Genomic DNA, 25186 nt, shown 5'->3' on the forward strand with positions numbered 1-25186 from the left:
CAATTTTCTCCTCCTTAGTTGCCTGAACTTCCTGCTTCTCTGACCCCTCACAATGCTGTTCTGTATTTTCATGCAAAATATGAAGCACAATGAAAATCGAAAAAAGGGGGGACAATGTAATACCGATATTAAATCCAGTTTATGACACATGGGGAAAATGCTGCATTGACCGTATTATTCATTTTCATATTTAATTCACTACAACCCTCATGTTTTAAATTTATCGGATGCTGCCACAGAATCTGCAGTTTGAACTGGAGCTTTGCAGGATGAAGACTCCATGCTACAGAATTTACATCTAGTTTGCTGCAGAGTACCGGGGCTTTCCTTGTCAGCAGTCTGTGGAGGACAGAACTACATTGCCACAATAGGGTTGAAGTGAGGAACCCACAACTAAACCAGGTGATCTGAATATTCCATAAGATACCAGAGTGTTCTGATATTCACCCTCTAGTATGCACCCCAGCTGGAGCCAGGCCAGCCAAGCTAACAAAGATAATGTTACCATTGCCTCATATTCATGTTTCAGGGCAGTATTCATTGACATAGAATCCTCTTCAAAGCCATCCAACATACATATTTAAAAAAACAATAGGAATTTCTCTCTAGTTCCCCAACTCTTGGAAGGTGCTGTAAGAACCAGAACAGAAGCTTAAGAGAAAGGTGTGATATAATTTCAGTGCAGATATAATATCTTGACATCACAAAACAGAGATAAAAAGAGCTACTTATCTCCCCTTCTCCAAAAACAAAAAACACCAGAAAAAAGCAATGTGAACTGGTCAAGAAAAAGTCTGACAGCAAGAGAACATGGAGTTGCTGCCCTATTGGCATAATAGGCAGTGAAATACATCCCACCATGGAAAGCCTGCAAAAGTCTATGCATCCCTTCACCCCAATGTACTATTATTAATTTGTACTGCAGTAGCACCTAGAACCAATCAGTCTGGGACCAGGATACCATTGTGATAGCAACTGCACAAATGTCATCAATGACCAGGGGCTGCAGAGCACCACTTAAAGTGTGTGGGTGGGCATCGATTTCCTCCTCCACGTCTTACCCTCCTCTTCCCGTCTCAGGCCCACCACCACCACTAACACATGGTGATCCATGACACTCCTGATCCATGAGCCTCTACTCCCACCTCCCCAAATCTGAGCAAGTGGCATTGTGGCTTATGGGGTTGCAGAGTCATTCAGCTTGACCACTTTTTCGTTGGGCCAAACCTATGACCTGCGTGACCCTCCCCGCTCCATGACCTACAAAAATGACAGTCCCTGCTCCAGAGACCTTACAATCTACTGTATGATGAAAAACATTGTCTCACTAAAACCATCAATGGAGAAAGAGAAGATAACAGTAATACAATGAGGATTAGCAGCGATCAGCCATTATTAATTATTTTGTATGTATCATGGTAGAGCTGAGTTTTAAAAAGGAATTTGGAAGTTTTATTAATCCTAGATACTTACATGGCCTCTGCTGCTATAGTACCTGAGCACCTCACAACCTTTAATATGTTTGTCCTCACAACACACCTTCAAGGTAGGGAAGTGCTATTAAGCCCATTTTAGAGGCAGGAAACTGAGGCACACAGCAACTAAATGACATGACCAACATCACACAGAGAGTCAGTGGCAGACCAGGAAATTGAACCCAGGTCCATGTTTTCAAGGCTAATGGCCTAACTTCTGGGCTATCCTTTTTCTCTCCAAAATAGCCTACTGCTGTTATGGATATCAGTGGGAAGAAGAGGTGAGGGAATAACTGATTTTTCAGTATGGTGCCATTTCAAACCAAAGCTGATTTTTTGTTGTTATTTTTCTTGCCAAAACAAAAAACCTGAAAATATTTTGTTTCAATCAATCTGACTTTTCATTCTATTTTTTAAAAACTTACAGCTGACATTTCCAACATTGAGTTTTCCCACTGAAACTCTTCCTAAAATTCGACCTGGTTTTGTGCATAGTTTCAGTGCGCCCCAAAAATGTATTTTTCAGAGAATTTACTATGTGCCCAAAAAGTTTTACCCAGCTCTAATAGGAAGCTCTTCCTATTCATAAGAGCCAGCATGGGAGAAAGTGAGAAGGTGTTTGACAGTGTGACAAAGTTCCTCCTCTACCTTGGTGGGTCCTACGCTTATTGGCGGATTTGCTCCCCTCAGAGATCTTCCCATCTGGTGGAACCCACAGTCCGGCTCAACTCCTCCTGTGTCTGATCAGGAGTTGGGAGATTTGGGGGGAACCCGGGCCCACCCTCTACTCCAGGTTCCAGCCCAGGGCCCTGTGGACTGCAGCTGTCTATAGTGCCTCCTGTAACAGCTGCATGACAGCTACAACTCCCTGGGCTACTTCCCCATGGCCTCCTCCCAACACCTTCTTTATCCTCACCACAGGACCTTACCCCTGGTGTCTGATAACGCTTGTACTCCTTAGTCCTCCAGCAGCACACCCTCTCACTCTCAGCTCCTTGTGCCTCTTGCTCCCAGCTCCTCACACGTGCACCACAACCTGAAGTGAGCTCCCTTTTTAAACCCAGGTGCCCTGATTAGCCTGCCTTGGTTCCAGAAAGCTCCTGATTGTTCTGGAACCTTCCCTGTTACCTTACCTAGGGAAAGGGGACCTACTTAACCTGGGGCTAATATATCTGCCTTCTATCACTCTCCTATAGCCCTCTGGCCTGACCCTGTCACAACAGGAAACTTGATTAATGTCAGATGTAGGCTTGCAGTGGGTATGACTTGGGACATTTGACCCTTTGAATTCCAAAAGCAGAAGAACATCTACTACTTTCAAAATTCCTATCCTCCCCATTCACGCCAGTAACATTTTGAATGGCATCAACAGCTCTTGGTTTATTCTTGCAGTTTGGTACCACCTAATTTATACATTATTCAAAAATTTTTGGTATTTTTACTACAGTTGTATAATATACTTCATTTCATTTATGTTTTGTTTAGTCAGACAATAAAAATGTAGCTGCAGATTTCACTTGGTTGGTTACTGATGAGAACAAGGGATTCCACTGCCAGGTCAAGGACAGACTGCCAAATGCCCTCCGAATACTGCTGTGCTAATAGGTGAACTCTTCACATAAATATCCAAAGCCCATTCCTTTTTCAAAGGAGTAAGTTCTTTCACCCTAGCTGTTTTGAGCAGAAAGGACTCTTCAGCTAAAGTACAAGTTCTTCCACTGAAAAGATAAAATAAAGGGGTCAGAGGCTGGCCATTATTTACAAAGCCACTTAGCAGCGTGGGAGGGTGTTAAGAGGTTTTCTCACTGCTAAATACTGTAAATTGCTTAGTAAGTCATAAAACAATTGAAAAGAACGGTTTCTCTAATACCTCTTTTAATGGGCTAGTAAGCTTCTCTAGCTTATTTCATGCAACTCAGTCACTGGCAGGTCCATTGAAGTCACACATCTTGTGTAATTTGTTGCTTTTGGCTTTCACTATATACAGTGATATCAAAAATGGACCAGAATCCTGTCAGAGCTGCCATATTAATCTAGTTTTTGGGAATAAAGAATTACATTTTGTTGTCACAGTAGGAATTACCGCCTGCTTGAATATAACCCTGGGCAAGGGTATGTGGAGCTTTGCACGTGCTATTGGGTGTGCTGGGCTGTTTATTACTAGATGTATATAAGCTAAAACAAAGGGGGTTGCTTTATTATACACCATCCTTCTTGGCACCTTTTGTCTATTTGTATATTCTGAGCTACAAACCTACATGAGCTCCCCCGGTGGATACTTTCTAGGATGATGCGCTGAACCCAAACCTTGAGTCCTGTTTAGGGTGACCAGATGTCCCGATTTTATAGGAACAGTCCCGATATTTGGGGCTTTTTCTTTTATAGGCTCCTATTATCCCCCACGCCCTGTCCTAATTTTTCACACTTGCTGTTTGGTCACCCTAGTCCCATGTGCTCTTGGCTTCCTGGGGCTGTGCAGAGTTTAGGCACTGTCTCTTTGGACTGTGTCCAGGCACTCACTCCAGGTACTGACCCCACATCTGACAGTCCAATTGGCTCGGCCCTGAAACAAGTGCCAGCTCTCCCAAGCCTTGCCAGTAGCTGTTGCATGTTCTCAGAGTTCCATGAAGGCTGTGGACCCTCAAATATATTGTTTCCCTCTTTGAGGACTATGTGACAGTGAAAACAAGTAATGCATTGTTCCTGCAAAGGAATTTCTAAACACACACTTTACTCTTAGACAGCACAAGACCTATATAGAACTAAACCTGCACCCAACAACAAAAAACAAAACAAAACCTGCACCCAAATCCTGCTTTAGTTTCCTCACTACTCCAAGAGCCCTTTCAATTTGGTCAGGGATCCACAATTCCTGCTTCTGCTGCTCAGCCTTCTCTGCTTCCAGTCCTGGTTCGCTCCCCTGTCTCTCTCAGGACGACGCATGACAGATCCTCCCTTTTATAAAGTTGCAGTCTGCTTTGTCAGGTGCAGGGGCGGCTCCAGGCACCAGCACGCCAAGCGCATGCTTGGGGCAGCAAGCCGCGGGGGGCGCTCTGCCAGTCGCCAGGAGGGCGGCAGGCATGTTGCCTTCGGCGGCACACCTGCAGAGGGTCCACTGGTCCCGCGGCTTCGGCGGACCTCCCGCAGGCTGCCACCGAATTCGCGGGACCGGGGACCTCCCGCAGGCAAGCCGCCAAAGGCAGCCTGCCTGCCGTGCTTGGGGCAGCAAAATACCTAGAGCCGTACCTGGTCAGGTGACCACTCTCAGTGACTTCAAACCCTCTTCAGATGATCCATTGGTTGGCTACTGGGTCACTTGGAAGAGTGGGTTTCCCTGGGGGTTAGTCAGCTCACTGTCCTGCTAGTGCAAGGTTATTCAATTGTTGACAGTCCTTATTGATGTACCACTCAGAGGCAGACACCCAGGTGCCAGTCCCCCTCCCCTGAGCACAAGTGGTATGATGCAAGAATACAGCAAAAGACAATCCTAAGGGTATAAACACAGCGTTCATAAAATCAAACTGGAATTATTAAACACAGCTAGACCGATCCAAAACTGTCACATCACTCCTGGAACAGTTCTTTTTAGACCCACCCTATTTGCAGGTATTTTCCTCTGCTACCCCTGAGTAAATAAGTAGAGTTAGACTCGTATGCACTTCAAACTGGTGCAATTTGCCCAGGGGTGCCCATTTTCTAATTAACTTAGACTCAACATGCAACTTGCATCATGTTTACATCATAATTGCACGTGCATGTATATGACAGAAAGAGAGAGTATTGCTTCCAAGTGCAACCAAAAGGCTTAGGGACAGATTGTTAAAGGTATTTAGATGCCTAGCAGAATTTTCAAAAGCATCTAGGCACCTAACTCGCACTGAAATCAGTGAGTGTTAAGCGCCTAGGTACTTCTGAAAATCCCACTAAGTGCCTAAACACCTTTAAAAATCTGGCCTTGCTCATTGAGTTTGGTTATAGTGATATTCTTGAATATCTAAAAGTAGAAAAGAAGAAAGTCCTTTAGGTTTCTGCAGCACAAGGACCAAAAATCCATAGTTAACACGGCTTCAGGTCCATGCATGCTGTCTTTTACAAGTGGACTATAAAGGTGTCTTGTTGCTAAATATACTTGTATTACCCATATTACAGTACATGAATATATGAAATACAGGGGTTTATAAGAGAGCAGGATGGGAATGTTTTGGCTAAACGTTCCTTTATCTCAAAGTGTTGATCTACCAAAACTGAAACTATTTGTGGGAAAGCACCAGTTTCGATGCATTTCCCATTTTGAAAAAATGCTGGGGAAAAAGTTTAAAACTATCAAAATGTCTTATTTTTTTTTAAGTGGAAACAACTTTTCATTTCAAAATGTAAGTTAGTGTATAGTAAAAAAAAAATTAAAAATCAAAACTAAAACAAAATATTTTGAAATCAAGCAACATGTTGCAATTGACCTGACCTTAATTTTTCAGGTTGTGAAAATATAACGATTTCAACTTTTCAGCCCGATTTGAGACAAGAATATTTTTCAGAAAACCATTTCCCATTCAGCTCTAGTTAAATCCGTACGGTGTTAGATACATTTCTCTTTCGAAGTACGGTATACAATACAGTACAGCAATATTTCTGCATGAGGACTAATTCAGAGAGAAATTAACAATACAAAATTTCAAAGTCTACTTAAGGATATCATTTTTTAACCTCTAGAGGCAGGAGAGGTACATTGCTGTTCAGTTTGGTTTTGATACTTGACTGTAATTATTGTTAAAAATATATTTTACTTGCCAATAGATTCTTTAGCAACATACTTGCACTCTTGGTATGTATGTGTGGACAGAGGCCCCACAGGGAATGAGCAAGGCACTGAGAAAGTGAGCACAGGAGCATAGGGACTGTGTAGGACAGGGGTAGGCAACCTATGGCACGGGTGCCGAAGGCGGCACGCGAGCTGATTTTCAGTGGCACTCACACTGCCCGGGTCCTGGCCACCGGTCCGGGAGGCTCTGCATTTTAATTTAATTTTAAATGAAGCTTCTTAAACATTTTAAAAACCTTATTTACTTTACATACAACAATAGTTTAGTTATATATTATAGACTTATGGAAAGAAACCTTCTAAAAACATTAAAATGTATTACTGGCACGCGAAACCTTAAATTAGAGTGAATAAATCAAGACTCGGCACACCACTTCTGAAAGGTTGCCGACTCCTGGTGTAGGAGCTTCAGGGAGTATCTTGAGTTTGGCCAATATATAGTTAAAAACAACCTTTATGTCTAATTTGGGGAGTTAATTTGGGAATTTATACCATCATCTTTTATATTTACAAAGATATTATCTAATTTTTCAAGTTGTAACTGCTGTAAGAACAGAGACCAAAGCTAAACTCCTGAAAATAACACTCTTTGAATAGAATAAAACATCTCTTCAAATAGTCTCAGTGGCAAAGTGGCATAAGTAAACACTCAATGCATGCTGCTGCTGACTCTCAGAGCTCAAGAACTGTGATCAGAATTACTGAAAGAGCAGAAAGAGATGCAGAATTATACAGAACGACAACAAAGAGGCATTATGGAGTAGGCACAGCTCAGAACTGACTACCCCAGTCCTCCACTTAAGGAGGCCAGTATCATGACAGAAAGAACTCTTCCTCCGCTGTTCCAGACATAGCACCAGTGCAGCTGAGGATCTGTCACAAAATCCACAAATTCAAATATTGGTCCTGGTCCACAGCTACGGCTCCTAGGCACTATGGTAATCATCATAACAATTGAACCTACCCTGGCTTTAGGATGGTCAAATACAATCAAGTATATTCTGCTAGACTTTGCACTGAAGTGTTTGGAGAAAGACTAAGTAGCCACAATTTAGGATTTTTTTCCTTGCTTCCCAAAATAAAATGAGACATGCATATATTTTATATTAAGGTGCATATAAATATACACACATGCAAATATAAATAGGTTTATACAGAACATGAATTTTATTCTTACATGATGAGATGGCATAATTCAAAGCTACAGTACAAAGTCAAATTAAAGTATTAACTCTGTCCTGCAGGGTTTGTGTGTTGTGTATAGGGGAATTGGAGATATAACACTTGGTAAAGCTTAATAGGAATGAATGGTTGTTGACTCTCGCATGAACACCACTGGCTTTCACATTTGTCACCTGGTTGCCTCATGGATTCCAGTAGCAGGTGTCAGGATCCATCAGCATGCCCAGTTTTCGAACACTGACGCTGGTAGATACCAGAGAGAGACAATCAACATAAATAAGGAGAAAAGCAATCTGACAAAACCAGAGAAAATTAAAAAGTAACAGGGGAAGAAGAAGAAACAATGTTTAAAAGAGAAGGAATAGGGAAGGAGAACAGGAAAAACAGAATGACAAGCAAGCAGAGTGAAGTAGTGCTAAATCAGAGGGAAGGGAAATGATATAAGAGTGACATGTTATAAAGTGCAAACAACTTATAACATAAAGGGAAAATAAAACACCAGCGCAATAGCTCACAGGATGGGAAAGCACACTTGTGAACAACCCAGGATCTTCACAAAGTTTTAAGGAAAAGTGTGTATTCAGTTCTACTTTAAGCCCTTTTGCAAAATTGCTGCTCAACCAGCGAATGTCTCATCGAGAGAGATGCCATGAAGCAAATACTGCTATGAAAAGAACAAAAAGATTAGGGCCCCAATTCAGCAGAGCACTCAGTCATGGACTTGATTTTAATTACATGGGCAGTTCCATTGACTTCTATTGGACTACTGTGATGCTGTCTCACGGGTTGGCAGCAGGCTAATTCACTCACATGTTAATAGAAATCAAAGGAATGTTAAAAGGTCATGGTATGTTCAAACCAATTCACTTGTAAGATCTAACTGTATTGTTAAGCTTGACTATATCCTGTTATTTATTTGCCACTATGCATGCCCTATAGTAAATAACCCTAGATCAAAAGTTGTTAGTATAAAGATGAGCAGTTACTTAGTGTGCAGAACTTCCTGAATATTGTTCCCATATAGCCATCCCTATTGTAACAAATGGTCGGTAATTACATTATGTATATCACTGTGACTGGATTACTTGTGTATCCATAGGAAGTAGAATGTTAACTTCAAAGCAAGGTTCGTTTCATGTTCAACAATGGATGTTCACAGCTCCATCAGCAGCTGCTACTCATCAAAACCCACATGGGTGGAGACACCTGTCAGCTTGTTTGCTGTGAGCAAGATATATAAATACTAGTTTACGTGAATAATCTTTCATCTCTGGACTGATGACTTCTGACAGGATGGAATTCTGAGCAATTGGACCGAGATCATTTGTAGTGTATTTACCTGCTTTAATCTCCCAATAATACATTTATTTTGCTTAGCTAATAAATCTTTAGTTTACTACAAAATTTGGCTTCAGCATTGTCTTTATTGAGATCTGAAGTACACCTTGACCTGGGGTAAGTGACTGGCCCTTTGGAACTGGGAGTAATTGAATGTGTGATGATTTTTGGTTTTAATAACTTTTCATCATTAAGTCTAGTTTGTCTGGGTGGTAATATAGGCTGAAGTGTCTAAGGGGATTAGCTGTGGGTCTATTATAAGCTAGTATAGTGATCAAGGAGCAGACATTTGTTGCTGGTTTGGTTAAATCTAATTATAGAGTATACCACCAGTTTGTGTGTGTCTGTCCTGTTTTCTGACAGTCTGGCCTGAGATTGGCCCTCTCAGCTGTGACCTATTCCAGGCACTGCGACAACTACTCGTGCTTAAGTCCTTTGCTAGAGCAGGGCCTATATAGGTAAGAAGAGAGAATGAAGAGGTGAGTATAAGCAATTAGAAAATTGTACCTGACTGGGTTAGCACTGTGCAATGCCGAAGCATTTTTTGGGGGGCGGGGAGGGGAAGTTGTTGACATCCTCTCCTTATGAGAATCTTCAAAGAACTATTCCTGAAAAAAATGATAATTCAGTCCAAACACCAGCTATGCCCCCCTGAGATAAAAGAGTCAGAACACAATACAATGGAGCCGACACTGAACCCCAAAGAACAGCAGCTTTCCAAGAAAAACATTTCAAAACTGTTCTATGATAAAATGACATCCCAGTTCTGTAAAGCCTAAAAACGATGAACAACAAATATTCTGTGGGCAAACATCACAATGGGAATGCAACTAATTCCATAAAATATGATTTATGGTAGCAAAAGCAGAGGAAATATCTAACTGTTTTTAAGTATGCACAGTCTGATGTCTATTGAAGACAATTAGTCATCTGTGCCAGTGCTTGTTCCATCCCACTGCAGCTCGCAAAAATCAGACCGAGATATAAAAACTGTTGCTTTGAGGAGAAATAATTATCTTTGGCCTCCTCTAATACTTTTGAGATGAAAAAGAAGGAAGAAGTGGGATGACAATTGACAAGCTGATCTGAGGGTCAGGTTGGCTTCCTTTATAATATAACAACAGCAGATTGTAGAGCAGATGGAACAGAACCAGACACCAAGTATTGTAGAAATTAACGAATTATGGAGATTGCTTCGTCACTAATCAGTTTAAATCAGTCTATAAAAACCAACTGGGACCAGTACCAGCCATTCTGCAAGACCTGGGATATAATCAAGATAAGAATGTCATTTGGATTCTGCAATGAGGAAGAGAAAAGCCCACTCTTCAACCTATTAGGTTGAAGTGTTCAAGCTCCCTGGCCACACAATAGCAGATTTTAAGGTGGCCATCCTACAGCAAAAAAACTTTAGGACCAGACTTCAAAGAGAAACTGCTGAGCTCCAGTTCATCTGTAAATTTAACACCATCAGCTCAGGACTCAACAAAGACTGTGAATGGCTTGCCAATTACAGAACCAGTTTCTCCTCCCTTGGTTTTCACACCTCAGCTGCTGGAACAGGGCCTCATCCTCCCTGATTGATCTAACCTCGTTATCTCTAGCTTGCTTCTTGCTTGCTTCTATATACACCTGTCCCTGGAAATTTCCACTGCTTGCATCCAAAGAAGTGGGTATTCACCCACGAAAGCTCATGCTGCAAAACGTCTGTTAGTCTATAAGGTGCCACAGGATTCTTTGCTGCATGTATACAGATGTCCATATCTGTTACACAAGTGTTTGAACTTTCTAGTTGGGCTGTTTTTTAAAGCACTGGGTGTGAAGGAGTTTTCCTAAATGTTTACATTCAAATGGATTTATTATATATCTATTGGCACCAATTATCCTCATCCATAACAAACACTCTGCTTGGGTAAGAGACACCACTTTCCCTTTCTGCTCCAAGTCCAGCAATTATCATTCTTCAGCACAGCTGGGGACCTTGTCCACATTAGGCCTTGATTCAGCAAAGAATTTAAGCATCTGCTTAAATCCATGTCAATTCAGTAAAGCACGTAAACATGTACTTAACTTTAAGCACATGCTTAAGTCCTAATGACATCACTTAAGTTTAAAACTTAAGCACCTACATAAATGCTTTTCTTTATTAGAGCCTTCGGCAGTTAAGACATAAGATGTGGATTATGGTTTAAGAATGGCACTGGTTTTTATTATTAGACTGAAGGTCGAGTAACACTGCTGCCCAAACATGTCCTTATATGCAGACCCTAAGGTGCAATTTATATGTGTTAATTGCTAAAGAAAAATATGCATCATGAGAACAAATAATTTTAAACAGAAAAAATAAAGTTTAATTACATGTTAGGTTAAAAACTATAGTGCCTAGTAATTGTACATTTTCAAAGATAAAACTTTAAGGAAAAAATTTAAATGATTACTAAAATGAAATGACAAAAATCATAAAAATAGATGAAATAATTTTTAAAGTTGAACTCAAAATTATCATGAAAGATACATCTTGAAGTCAAAAATCTAGTCTCTTTGCCTTAATTCATTATTAAGAATGCCCTTAGAGCTTTTATTTGGATGCACATATAAAGTAGGGGGACAATGGTAAAGGTTGAACTTATGATAAATATGTTCTTAAATTATTTATTGATTTTTACATGAAGAGGCTATCTAATTAAGCTGATATTCTTCCATCATGAAAGCTAGTAAGCAGTAAAAGTTCACTTGGATAGCCCTGCAGAGGAATTTTAAATCCTTCTCTGTTTAGAAAAAGCAGCTGCCAACATTCCCTCGGCAGTTTAAAACTAATTGAAGCTGAGAGGGTGGTTAGAAAGGTCTACACTGAAGCAAATGAGATAGAATGTTCTTCTCTGATTAGAGTCAAGTCTTTTAAAATTGAATCTCACAGGAAAATGCTTCTCCTATTTTTTTAATATTTTTATATCAGTTTCAGGCACTTCCAAGCAGTAATGGACACACAATACTCCATTCAAGCAGAGCTAGGGTGGAAGGAGATAAGATGTTAGGCGACCTGTCATTAATGACTGCTCAACAGAAAGACAGGATATGGTTTAATCAATTATATTCCAGGCCTTTTTAAATCCCACTTTATAACAGAAATTTAAAACTCGTTATTTTTTATTTTTGCTCACTGACAAAACTGAGGTCTTGAAATAGCTATAACATCAGATATAAACCCTAATTCCTGGCACTCATTTAATTTAACAAAAGTTATTAAACTTGCACAGAAACAGATTTTTAAAGTTTTGTGGCAAGTCACACCTCGCAGTGCAGTTTTATAATTTCCTTTGACTTATATTCTATCATACTGTAGCAAATAGAGCTCATCACTGCTAAAAAGGCATTTCTAAGGCAACTTAATCTGATTTAAAGGTAATATTATTTAAATATTATGGCAACAATACTTCATATATGAATTCTAATTTGCCATGTAGTATAAAGCTGATGGCCTGCTCAGCACATATGAAAATTGGGCCACTTATTCTTCTGAATGTTACCTTTCACTCCACCTTTTTAAACCTTTACCATACATCCTTCAAATAGCATACTGTTAGTTGTTTCAAATATGTAAGTGAGCTTCATTGACTTAAGTCATTTATTTACAGGAACACCACCAAAGGTTCACACACTGTAAAATTCCATTTAACTTTTCCCCTAATTCGAGCCTGGTCTTTTTAAAAGTACTCTATTTTCTTTTATAAATTAATCTTTTCACAATTAATCTTTCCGCTTTCCATTAAACTATCCACTTTTATTCACTATCTACCATTAGCCTTTTATTTAAACTTTTATGGAACAGTAACCTTCAAAATACCTTACTTACCTAACCAATGATAAAATTCAACATTAATAGGAAAGGCACTGAAGATCTGTGGAAATCGTAGAAAATAAATATTTCTAGTTAATAGTGCTTGAGGAGTTTAACTCTTCTATAACAAAAATTCTATAAAGTTTTAAGAACCCTGTCATCCCTTGATGTTCAGTGCAGGAACCTGCAAATGTTGTAAGACAGTTTTCATTTCTTGTTACATACTGGGTATGAAAACAAAATAGTCTGCTACATGAGAGGAAAAATAATGCTCTGTGACCCTGTCCTTTTTGATTCACTGGTCATACAAGAACAGTGTGCATCACACTGAGTAATCACTTTGATTTCCTGAAAGGTTAGAAAGCTTAAAACTGGCAGAAGGTCTGCCCCTTGTAGGAATCTAGTTTCACTAGAAGATTGCCTTACTTTTTATTGTAGGGTGGCCATTTGTCATCACTTTTTTTTTTTTTAAAGGAAAAGCTATGGTATTTCAGTCTGCTTGGTATTAAAACTTGACCTACGAAGTGACTTTTTGATCCAATTTTTAAAAAAGACAAGTTATGCAAGTGCAAAAGAAAAAAGTCCATGATTAAATTTGTTTTTTTCCATACTTCACACAGTCTCATGTTTCAAAAGTATCTGATTTTTGCATCGAGGACTTCAGTTCCCATGGATGCTCTTTTAAGTAATAAATTGCTGGTTTAAAAAGGAAGTTTTTAACAAAACAAATACCAAGATTTTCCAGCATTAAATTTAACAAGGAGTTTCTACATAGTACTATTTAATCATTTAATATGGTATTTTGGGGGAAACAGTTTTAAATGTCTTTAAAAATATTTAAACACTAAACTTGGAAAAGTAGTTGTTGCGAAAGATTCACAACATTTCCCCTACCGTTTATTGTTTTTTTTTATTAGAGGCCTGATCCATCTCTCATTGAAGTCAATTTAAAGATTCAAGTTGACTTCAATGAGAGATGCATCAGACCTGGGTGCCTTAATATACATTCACACTATGAGACAGTCTGAAGCACAGCCATCATACTGGATTATTTAACATTCCTTTTGTGTAAGCTACTTTGATTGTGAATTGTATCCTTTGCAGCTATCTCTAGTTCTACCATCTCTGCCCTCAGAGGATAGCTTTTGGTATTTTTGGTGGTTTGTACAAACCAGGTTTGTTCAGATGCCATTCACTAGCAGAATTGCAGAGATTTGTTTTGAAGGTTTTGGAAATTGGGTTCCATTGGCCTTTGATGATGTTTTGAGTTCCAATATATGCTTAGGTTAGTCCCAGGAAAAGCCATTTACTTGACAGAAAGGGCTCCTCATTGAGGCATCCTAAACTGACATGTTGGTTTCTGACATTGTGGATGTTGCGAGATTTGACTATTTTTTAAGAAGATTTCCTGATATTGCCTTTTTTTATTGACAGCCCCTACTTCAGACTCAGGAGTAAAGCACATTCCAGGGGGTGTTGCGAAAAGTTCCAAATCTCCAGGACTCCTGCAGAATTCTGAGGTGAGAAAATGTCCACTGTACAATCTCATAAGAGATCATATCTCCCAGAAGCTGAAGGCACTGCCATGCCATGACTTTTGAGGATCCCCAAAGGTGAGCAAGATACAATAATTTCTGTAATGTGCCCATGGACAAGATTGTAATGAACGTGAGAGACCTTGTCCCAAGATAGACAAAAAAATCCTTGAAGGAATCATTGAGCTGTTTTTAAGATTAATAATTAAACCATGATGCTGCAGAAGTGAACTTAGTGATTCTTGTATGGTTTCTGGAAATTGAGGAGTCTATTATTAAGATATCATGGCAAATATGCATGTCTTCTTTTGAAGCTGGTATACTGCATGCAACATCAGCTTTAAAAAAATTGGAAGTAAAAGAAAGTCCAAAGGGTAAGATCACAATTTTGATCTAATTTCAGTCTGAGGTTCAGTGTGTGGTTGCTGGATGATGTTGGTGGCCTATGATTTACAGGAACTCAGACTAGAGGATCTGGTGGTCCCTTCTAGCCTTAAACTCCATGACTCACAATGTTGTGTTCAAACCTATATGTCATATAACTTTACATTTTAAAGTAAGATAAGATTGGTGAAAGGTGAAAAAGGCCATCTTTGAGCTGGTCAGAAACAGAGGTAAACTATGCAAAAAACTTTTTTTTGCCCAAATTTTTCTTATGTTTGTTTTGGTTTGGTTTTTGATCAACATTCCAAATCGATTAAAAGTTTCACTGAAATTTTGATGACCTTGACAATAAACATATTATTATCTAAAGGTGTTACTGAAAAGCCCAGAATAGAGTAAGAAAAGTTGTGCTAATTGACTTTGGACTGAAAATGATCATGAAGAATCATTGAGATCTCTGGCTATGTCAGTCATTACCCATCATAATGATAAAAAAAATTATTGAAACAGAATGAGATACCTCCATTTAGATATACCCAGAACCATCTTTGCTTGGACATCTGATTTGGGTAATAATAGTTGACCATTCATTCCCCTTCTGAACACAAATAGGTTCCATAAGGCAACACAAATAGGTTAAGGCATTCATTCATCACACCACCATCTCTGGCCTTTGATTGTCAGCAGGCATTTATCTGCTGAGCACTTTTCTAGGTCACAAACAGACCACTAAAGAATGACAGAAACCAGACCACAGATCAGAGAGGTTTACGGGTCTTCTCTACAAGACTGCTGGGTCCTAAGTAACTTCTAGGATACAATGTTTAAGATTCATACTACTCCTTTTCTTGTACATAGTTTTTTTAACCTATTCAGTTTAACCATCCTTATTGTCTTCTGTCTAATCATCTCCAACCTTAACCAGTTTTAGAACTGACTCAAATCCATTATGCCACCATAAATAATATGCCCAGCTACAGCAAGATGAACAGACCTCTCTTGTTGTGAAAAAGAACCTGTGAGAAGAGAGCACCAGCCACATGTTGTTTCCAGCTGGAGAAGTAAGCCAGGATACAGAGAATGAGTGAGTGAGCTGTCCTGATATCCTGCCTGCAGCATATCAATGAAGGAACCCCAGAAATAGGAGGACAGAAAAGATCAGAACGCTTTCTCTTAATTTCCTATGTTTGCTGTTATAGGCTTAATATTAACACAAATGACTGATGAGCCAAGATTCAGTGTTTAGCTGATGCTTCCATTCCCCCTAAAATGTACATGACTATCAGGGGACTAGGTAAAAACCCTGATTGAGATACTTTATTTGAACACAAAGAAAAAGGATTTCTTCCCAAAATGAATGTTCATTTAATTTTTGATTTTCAGCTATTTTAATTTTAACTTTTTTATTGGATTTAATCAATTCTAACTTTACCTTTTCCCCCTTTTTAACATGTATATATTTTAAAGCATTCTTTTGTCTAGTTGCTTATCATTAGGCCCGGTCTCCTTTCAGAAACCAATTGTGGGTTGTTCCCACAGAGTCTTGGGATGTCCTCCAATGGAGGTGAGAAAAGAACAAATGGATTATAGTACTAGGGAAATAAGAAACTGGCATGAATATTTGAAAGGCTGACTCCTAGAATCCTTGCTATCATATGCTAGAAAGCTTATCCAGCTACTAAGGATTCTTTAATACTCTATCCAGGGAGTTTCCAAATAATTCTGCACATCATAGGAAGCTTGAGTTCCACATAATGTAAGACGTCTACATCCAACATGCTGAATTACAAAATTTCTCCTGGACAGAGAAAGAGGAAAAAACTTGTCATGTCACAGCAAGCATCATAAATGAGAGTGAAGTTGTAATGAAGGTGCCTGAAATATTTTTATCTTTGCTTGGAGAGTAGACAGGTTTGTACTGAGCCTTCTTATTGGAAAGGGATTTTAGCCACAACAGAGAGGCCCTGGAAATTATTATATAGGTCATCTCATGGTTACAGAAGAAAATTCTCTTATATGAATGTTTATTGAGGCGTTTAGGAAACCCAGTATCATCCATTGGAATAAGTGTCCTGTAGTGGCCAAGGTGGAGGAAATCAATCTTGGGAGAAGAGGAAATATTTGTACATTTGTCATTTCAGACCTTGCGGGCTTGTGAAAAACCTTGCAATCTTTTCTTATAGAGTAAAAACACTAGGAGTTCACAAGTTTACTATTGTGGAATAGTGAATGCTGCTTAATTGTTGGGTTTGCTCAGCTGCAACAAGATTTTCAGATTTCAGCCTTCACTTTCATGAAGGTTTGTGCACACATAATTTAGCACTGGTCTGCATGCTGACTACAGCTGGTTGAAATTTTCCCAATTCCAACTTTTCAATGAGATTTTTTGTTAAAAATTGATTTTCAATTGAAAAAAATCCCCAAAATCTTGATTACAAATATTGGAGGGTTTATAACATTATTCATATTTTAACAAGGTCAGGAGAGACCTTTATGATTATATAGTATAACCTACATAACACAAGTCATAACATTTCTTCAGGTCCATAACTTGTGGAGGAGTTGGAGCGGATCCTTTAGAAAGCTATCCAAACCTTCATTTAAATACTTCAGGTGATGGAGAATCCAAAGTAAATTGTGCCAGTGGTTAATTACCTTCATTGTAAAACATTTGCACCTTCCTTGTCCAATTTTTCAAAATTCGTTTTAAAGCATGGATGACAGAACTGGATACAGTATTCCAGTAATAATCTCAGTAATGCAATATACAGTGGCATTAACACCTCCCTACTTCAACCCCATATTCCTCTATTTATATATCCAAGGACCAAGTTAGCCCACCAAACCAGAGAATTGCACTGGGAGCTCATGTTAATGTAAGTTTTTCAAAAAAAAAAACCTGTGAAATTGCTTTTTCTACCATTTCTACTGCTAAAATTTGCCCGTGCCCTTTATCAAGTCTAACACCTGTGCACTTGCAGTTGTACATTCAGAACAATGGGTTTTGTGGGTACAAGTTCTAATATTTGAATGCACCGAGTAGTTGAGACTATCTAACAAGTGCACACAAGTGTTAGTATAGCCCACATGCTTTATATTGCAGTATTTGACTTTGTTTCTCCCAAAGACAGGGAGAAAGCAGTGGGGAGGGGACATGGATTTTAGTTGGAATATTCTATCTCTGCACATATTCAGAGGGCAGGACAGGGCAATTCAGTTAGAAAGGACCAAAACCACCCAGAACCAGGGAAGTTACTTGACATGCTCAGCAGCTGTTTGAGGGTGCACAGGAAGTTTTCATTTTGGGCAACCCAGGTGGTAGGTTATGCTCAGTCTCCCTCAGAGATGTGGGTGATCACAAATGCAAGTTAAAGACAGCCCTGAGGACTCAGTGGCTGACCTAGTCAGGACAAAGAGAGATGTCTGATGTGACTGCTGGGTCTCAATCCCTGTACTACTTGAGATACAGGCTGTAGATTTGTTCCACCAGCAACTGAAGACCAGTAAACTATTAACTCAAAGGCTGTCATGCTGCTAACTGTGGAGTTTCCCAGACTGTTTGCTGGCTGAGATGCTGCCATTCTTCGAGCTCTGATGAGTTCAGATGACACACATTACATATTGTGACCAAGCTACAAAAGGCTGACAAATAATCTGAGGGAAGATCAGAGGGGAATGTGTTTGATGTGTGTGCTATAATGTAGAAAATGTTATGATGAAACCTTATATTTAAATATAAATAGTAGAAACAAAATGGGAAAGTCGGTATGAGGAACACCTGTAAATTAGTCTAATAGTTTTTGTTTAAAAGTTATTCAAAGTATTCAGTACTATTTATGATGTTTTATACTATTTACAATGTTTTCTTTGTGCGTTAAATGTTACTAAGAAAGTGTGTGGTACTCTCTATTTTAAATTGATTGGGAACTATTAACATCTATTTAGCAGGGGTTTATGACAATAGTTCTGGGGTTTAATTCTGTGTAATGCTTTCTGAAAAGTCCTGAAAAGACAGAACTCTGGCCAGCCTGTGCTTCAGCAAAGAGTTAATGTGCAGGAAGAAGAGAGTTATAATATATGGAGATATACCTATCTCATAAAGCTGGAAGGGGCCCTGAAAGGTCATTGAGTCCAGCCCTCTGCTTTCACTAGCAGGATCAAGTATTGATTTTGCTGTAGATGGCCCCCTTAAGGATTAGGCTCACAACCCTAGGTTTAGCAGGCCAGTGCTCAAACCACTGAACTATCCCTCCCGCCTCTAGTATTGCTTTAGCATTCTCTATGGTGCTACATTAGCATACATATAAGCATTTACAACTGCAAAGTGCAGGCTTACATTTGTTCATGCACACAAGTTGAGGTTGGGTAGAGGTGTAATTTAATGTATTTCCCTTTGGGCAGACCTGAGAGATTAGGATGCTTGGTACTTCTCATTGTCCACTGTCAGAACAATTAATCCTTAGTTAAACCATTTTTCTCATCTTTGTCTGTCCATATCTCAGACTGAGAAGGGTCAGAGGGGAGTTCACCTTCCTCAGAAGCAGGCAACTTCACATGCTTTCTGGATTTGTTCTCAGACCTGGACATTCTTTTCTTGTATGATGGAGAGAAAGAAGAAGTTGCTTACTCCTTTAATGAAGCAGTGAAGAAAAGGAAAAGAGAAGATCTCTCTTCTTTTCATTTTGCTAGTCTTCTTTAATATTTATGGATATTATGGACACGTACTCTGTTTCTGTTTGTTTCTTGAAGCTGAGAAAACCCCTCCCTAATTATTTCAAGGGAGAGAATAGCAGTGAGCTAATTGCTAATATCTGGATGAAGAGTAGTAAAAAGCCCACATACTTGAAGGAAAGGCTCCTGAGTTTAGTGGTGCCATGGTCCTTGCAAACATGGTAGTAAAGTTGGGTCCCAAAGGAAAAAACACTAGAGCACTGACACATTAGAGACATGGGGGTAGAGAGTCATCTAGGCCTAACTTATCTAGCTGACTTGCTGACAAGATCACTATATACTGCAGTAGTGAGCTTAACAGACACTTTTCAAGCTGAACATTTTAGTTTGGTACTGATTTTTATTTATTTATTTTTTTAATTCATGGACCTACCACTCCCTCCCCAACATGTTAAAGTGGGAGTGTTTTGATTTTCCTCTAGTAAGGCCTGCTCCAATCTTGACCTATAAGTTGAGGAATCTACCAATAACTAGTCTGTCCATGCAAAAGAGATGCAAAGGTGGAAAAGCTTTCCTGAAGTAAAGGAGAGGAGAGGAAGCAGCTTAGGAATCAATGTTGGGGCAGCAGATAACAAGCTAAGAAATTGCTGTAGAACTGCAGCAGGGCTGGCTCAGTGGGGAGCGTCACTGAAGCAGCACTTCTGAGACACAACTGTCACTTCAGTCAAGAGGAATACAAACTGCCAAGGAGAGAAAAAGGCTTTGGAGATTGGAGATGAGGCTTCCCAGCAGTGGGACTTTATCTGTCTGCCTTATTGTTATCTATAACACTCATCACTGTATCTTTGAAGAGTGAAGATGCTAAAACCAGAAGTGTCTCACTGGGAAAAGGTGGAGCACAGCTGCCTGTGAGGATGGAGGCAGCTCAACCTAGGTTGCCTGTAGTGGTTCAGCTAGTTAGTAGAGATTCCTCTTGCCACAAGAGCCAGCTGATTCCATGGATGATTGGGTGGGACCTTCCCAGAACTGAGTCCTCCATATTGGTGGAGAAACTTACACTTAAGGAAGAGAATTGAAATAAAGTTACATTTCAGTAGTGTTACATGGATGGACCAAAGCCAAAACAGGCAAAACAAAGTCAGGCAGCACATAGCATTGTCTCTAGTTTTAGAGCCTTAATTTTTCACTTTTTGACTGTTCGCCTGTGTCACACATACTGGTTACGTACATGCTAAGGCTCTGCTGTTCATTATCTCTTCCCCTTACATCTAATTCTCTGTGCCTCTGATGTATTTTGTTAAAGTCTGAGCACTGCTCTTGGGGTACCAGGGACGCTGGAACAAGGGATACTGGGGGTGTGGAAGCACCCCCCGGCTTGAAGCAGTTTCCATCATATACAAGGTTGACAGCTTTGTTCATTGGCTCTCATCATCCCCACTATAAAAACTGTTCCAACACCACTGTGGGGTACATCTAAATATGTCATGGCATGTTGCTCACTTGTGCTCAACCCTTTGTGGTGAGGCCTCAGAGACTCCCAATCCAGCTTCATTTCAATTCTGTGCAATAATGCTTTTGGAAACAAGACTTTAAGTCCCTCATGTTTAAAATGACTGGACTCAATTGCTCTTCCTGCTGCTGCAGCATGCTTCTTCTCCAACCAGGTTTGTTGTATTCTTGTATTGCTTTTTCAATTTTAAAATGTAAAATTTGCATCAGTAGGTGGAGAAGGCATTTTGTTTAAAAGGATCCATTATGTCTCCTCTGCATGGAGGCAGTTAGATTCCTTCATTCCTGCTACAATTTCAGGCAGGCTTTTATTATGATGTTCTCGGAATTCAAAATGAACATCTTTCGAAACCAAAAGTCTTGTTTTTGCAAGCCATCCATATGCAGAAACCAAGGGGAGGGCTCATAGGACTGTTCCCTAAGTCATCTGCAATATATTATATCTGGAAATAATTACATGTTACTTTTTCCCTTTCAACAAATGAGTTACATGTCCATTAAAATGAAAGGTGGTATAACAAGATAATCAAATGTACTGTCATTTTAACATCGACAATTTTGAAAACGACTATGTTACTTGTGAATTGAGCTCAAAAGTCATAAAAAGTCAGCATGTGATTCATTAATTTATTCTGACAGGACTTCATTAATGGCATCATGTTACTAATCTACTAGGCTTCCGTAAAATAACTTGCTTGATGAGATTAGGGATTTATGTGTACACGAACTCAGTCAGAGGGCTCATCTCTTGGACTCGCTCTATCCTCCAAAAAGGTCCCTGTGGGTGTCATTTGCTTTCAAAGTAATTATAATCAATAATTCTAGAAGCTCAGTTGTACAGCTTCAGACCAACTTAACCAAACAGATGAGTCTAAAGTTTAAGAAAAAGGTTTTAATTAAAAAAACACTGTTACAGGATTCAGATAAATTTGTATTTTAAGAAGTTCTAGTTCCAAATTCCCTTCATAATAAAACTTTAAGCATAAATTACTAACAATTACGGTTTTACGTAGTCCTAAACTAGTAAGAATAACCATGGAATTCTGTATACTCTATGATTGAGATGTTAAAAATCCCAACCATACTATATGCTTCTTTGAAAATCTCTGCCAGTCACCTTTATTTCTTTGATTTGTATTCTAATCTTTACATTTTTCAAATCTACAGTCACTGGCTTTACAAAGTCACCATGTATCGACAGATACCTCAAAATCAGATGTCAAAATAAATGACTTAATAAGTTCTTAGGGATAATTGCAATTCCCTTTGGAGATGTCACTTAAAGTAAAACTTGATTTCATTCAGCGTTAGGCACACGCACTTTGCATTTACTAATTACAACATATAGCTACAAGATAACGTAAAGAGTTTGATGTAAACCAAATAAAGCAAAGAATTGCTAAACTCTGGGCCAAATCCTTGAATGGTATAAATGGGCACAGGTTCATGGGAGTCAATAAGCTAAGATTATTGAAACCAGCTGTGGATCTGGCCCTATATTTTAAATTCATCCTGTTGTGACTAATATACCTTGTGGGAGCATTAACAATACTGATAATGATTATCGAAGTGGGGAAAATCAATTTCTAAATTATTGAACTATCATGTATTTTGGAGTGCTAGAATTTATCAATGGTTTTCAACTTGGGCTTCTTATTTAAATTTATTCCACCACGTACTAGCATTACTACATAAATAATAATGCTTACCTCAGATATAAAGAAAATATAATTGTTGTAGAGTATGTTAAATAGTGTCAAAGAGTCTCACACATCTCGATACTAAAGGCATCTTGTTTTGGAAAACTACTGACAAAATACTGTCCACATTATAACCTGGGTTTGCTGTACAATGAACAATCAATTCAAATAAGCACTTAAGTGTGTGCTTAACTTTTAGCATGAGAGTTGTCCCATGGAGAAATCAATGAGATTACTCACATGATTAAAGTTAAACACGTGTTTTAGAGCTTTTCTGATTCAGGGCCTAAAAGAAGAAGAAGAAACATATTGTTGGCATTATTTTATTTTCTCTGTTTTACTGCATTTTGCATTATTTGGCATTGTATAGATGTTTGGTATTCTCCTTTTGATGGCTTCTTTTTTTGGTTCTCTGTTTTTTCTCTCCTCTTTATGTTCACTTTTTTCTGTTTAGATTAGGGATTACAGTACCAGACAGTGAAGTACTAGCTCCTGACCTGACAAATCTGCCTAGTTGAGGAGGCAATTGTTTTCTTAAAAATGAGTATTCTGAATATAGACCAAGGAAACTACCTAGAACAGGCAGCAGAATAAATAAAATTATACTGCTGAAATTGTCTGCCTCAGTTGAAAGTGTGTGCCAAAATCTGAAGAGCTGACATTCCTGCATACATCTCAAGGTCATAATCATAAGTACAACTAGCTTAAATTTTAGCTACTAGTAGACAGAAAAACCCCCATCACAAAAAACACTGCACATAATTTAGCCATTTAACAGATGGTATTTCAAATGAGCCCTAGGGCTACAAAAAAGTATGGGTCCCTTCAGATCAACATAAAGGTGCAGTGTACTAATGAAAATCGATACTGAAATGTGACACATTGGTTTCCTATCTAGTCACAATTAGAGAATGTTACACTGGTTGTTTACATTTCCATCTAAATTTACCTCTGATGACAAACAAAGGAATTTGTGTTTTTTGAATGCTAGTTTCATTTTGACTATTAGAAAAGGAGAGACTATTACTCTTTGTTTTTCTCCTGCCCAAAGAAAAAAATCCAAAAACAAAGTGCAATAGGGCATTTGGGAATGTTTCAGAGAAAGAACTCCAGAGGCCTTTGCAGCATTTTATGTGCATAAACATCTTGCTTCAACACTGCAGACAATAAAGAGACTCAATACAAGAAAACAATACAGATGTGGCTCATTGAAACAACTGTTTTCATGAACTGTTTGTACTGCTTTCAGCAGGTTAAGAATATTAAGTCTTTCTTTCTGCTGAGCATGGCTAGATATTTTCTATTTGTTATCTCCCTAGGAACTTGTCAGAATGTCTCTTGGTGAGGATAAGATGCTACTATGTTTTGCAGTTGCCAGCAGGTAGGAGGAAAACACCTGGGTGAGGTCCCTGATAGTTTACATATTTCATTTACACTGCAGACTTGACAGCCTTATAGAAGTCTGATTTGAGAACTGGCCTATATTTCAATAAAGTATAGTGCTTCAGATGAACAGTTTGAGGGGTTGAACACGACCCTTGCTATTCCAGTAGTGTGTGTAACTAATGTAGCTTCCCTCAAATAAACGAATGTATTCATTGCTGCATCTTACCACTGCTGCCTTGACTTTATTTCTCTCTCCATTGCTGTTTTCAAGTGGCTTTCACTTACTATACCACAAATGCAACTGTTAAGCAAAATCCTTATTTTCATGCTAATATAATCGATAATTAACATAGGGGAATGAACACTGATTATTCAGTAGGAGAAACTCAATGAATAATTGGTGTTATTAGCTAGTGTTGTACCTGTATTTAAATCCGTAGTATAAATATGAGCTCAGCATCAACAACCTCAACATCACTTCATATTATTTACATCATGTAATGGACATATTTGGTGTAAAGATTGTGAAAAACTTTTCATTCCCCCTATCCCTGTTGTTGTTACTTCCATGTGATCTCATTATAAACTAGGTATTTCCTCACAAAATCACTAGGTTAGCAAAGGGAAACAAAGAAAAGAAACAGTTCAGGACTATTGCTCCATGGCTTGACTTGGAACTATTCTAGACCATCAGAAAGGGACATGACAGAATATAGGCCAAATATATAAAGTTATCTGTTCAGTAATTCATTCAAAATGCCACACAGATAACAATGTTTGTCTTGTGTTTTAAAATGAGGAATGGCTAGGTGGTTTTAAAAAGCCTGTACTAGTTGCGACCCATGAATAAGACACTGTTTTTACATATGTGCACTAAACCAGATTGAAAAATGAAATTTCCATCCCACAGGAAATTCCAATAGTTTCACATTTGTTTTCAACCTGAATTGGGATGAAAAGTTGATTTATAAAAACTTCGCCAAAAGAAAAGTTCTGAACATTCTCACTTTGGAAATGCTGTTTTGCTGGACTCCATCCCCTATGCTGCTCTGCAATCTCTCTTCCTGGCTGAGAAGCTGCACAAGAGATGTAGTCTGGCTGAGAAGCTTGACCCAGGGGAGAATGGGGCATAAGGCACCCAAACTACAACTCCCATGAGGCACTGCTTTGGCTCAGGCTAGCAGAGAGGTTAGTCAAATTAACCTGAAATGAAATGTTTTGTTTCAATTTGCCTCAACAGAAAATTGAGAAACTTCAGAAAAAATGAACATTTTCCCATGAAAAATCCAAATGTTGTGGAAACCATATTTTCTGTCAAAAAACATTTGTACTTAAAATTCCTGACCAGC

At 38.8% G+C, this 25186-nt stretch overlaps 1 protein-coding gene across 12 annotated transcripts in view; it reads right to left on the minus strand.

Annotated features, from left to right (window-relative positions):
• The window catches only part of TMEM117 (transmembrane protein 117), a 326908-nt gene that overhangs the window by 170203 nt on the left and 131519 nt on the right, over positions 1 to 25186 (minus strand). Inside the window, exon 1 of one of the 12 annotated variants that reach the window (XM_039505212.1) lies at positions 2405 to 2539. The exons of the other annotated variants lie outside the window; for them this stretch is intronic. The gene's annotated coding sequence lies outside the window, so the exon portion shown is untranslated. Of the gene's footprint in view, positions 1 to 2404; positions 2540 to 25186 lie in introns of those variants that run through there. 12 annotated transcript variants of the gene reach the window in all.

This window comes from Mauremys reevesii, linkage group 1, assembly GCF_016161935.1.
Source record: "Mauremys reevesii isolate NIE-2019 linkage group 1, ASM1616193v1, whole genome shotgun sequence".
Taxonomy (NCBI): domain Eukaryota; kingdom Metazoa; phylum Chordata; order Testudines; family Geoemydidae; genus Mauremys; species Mauremys reevesii.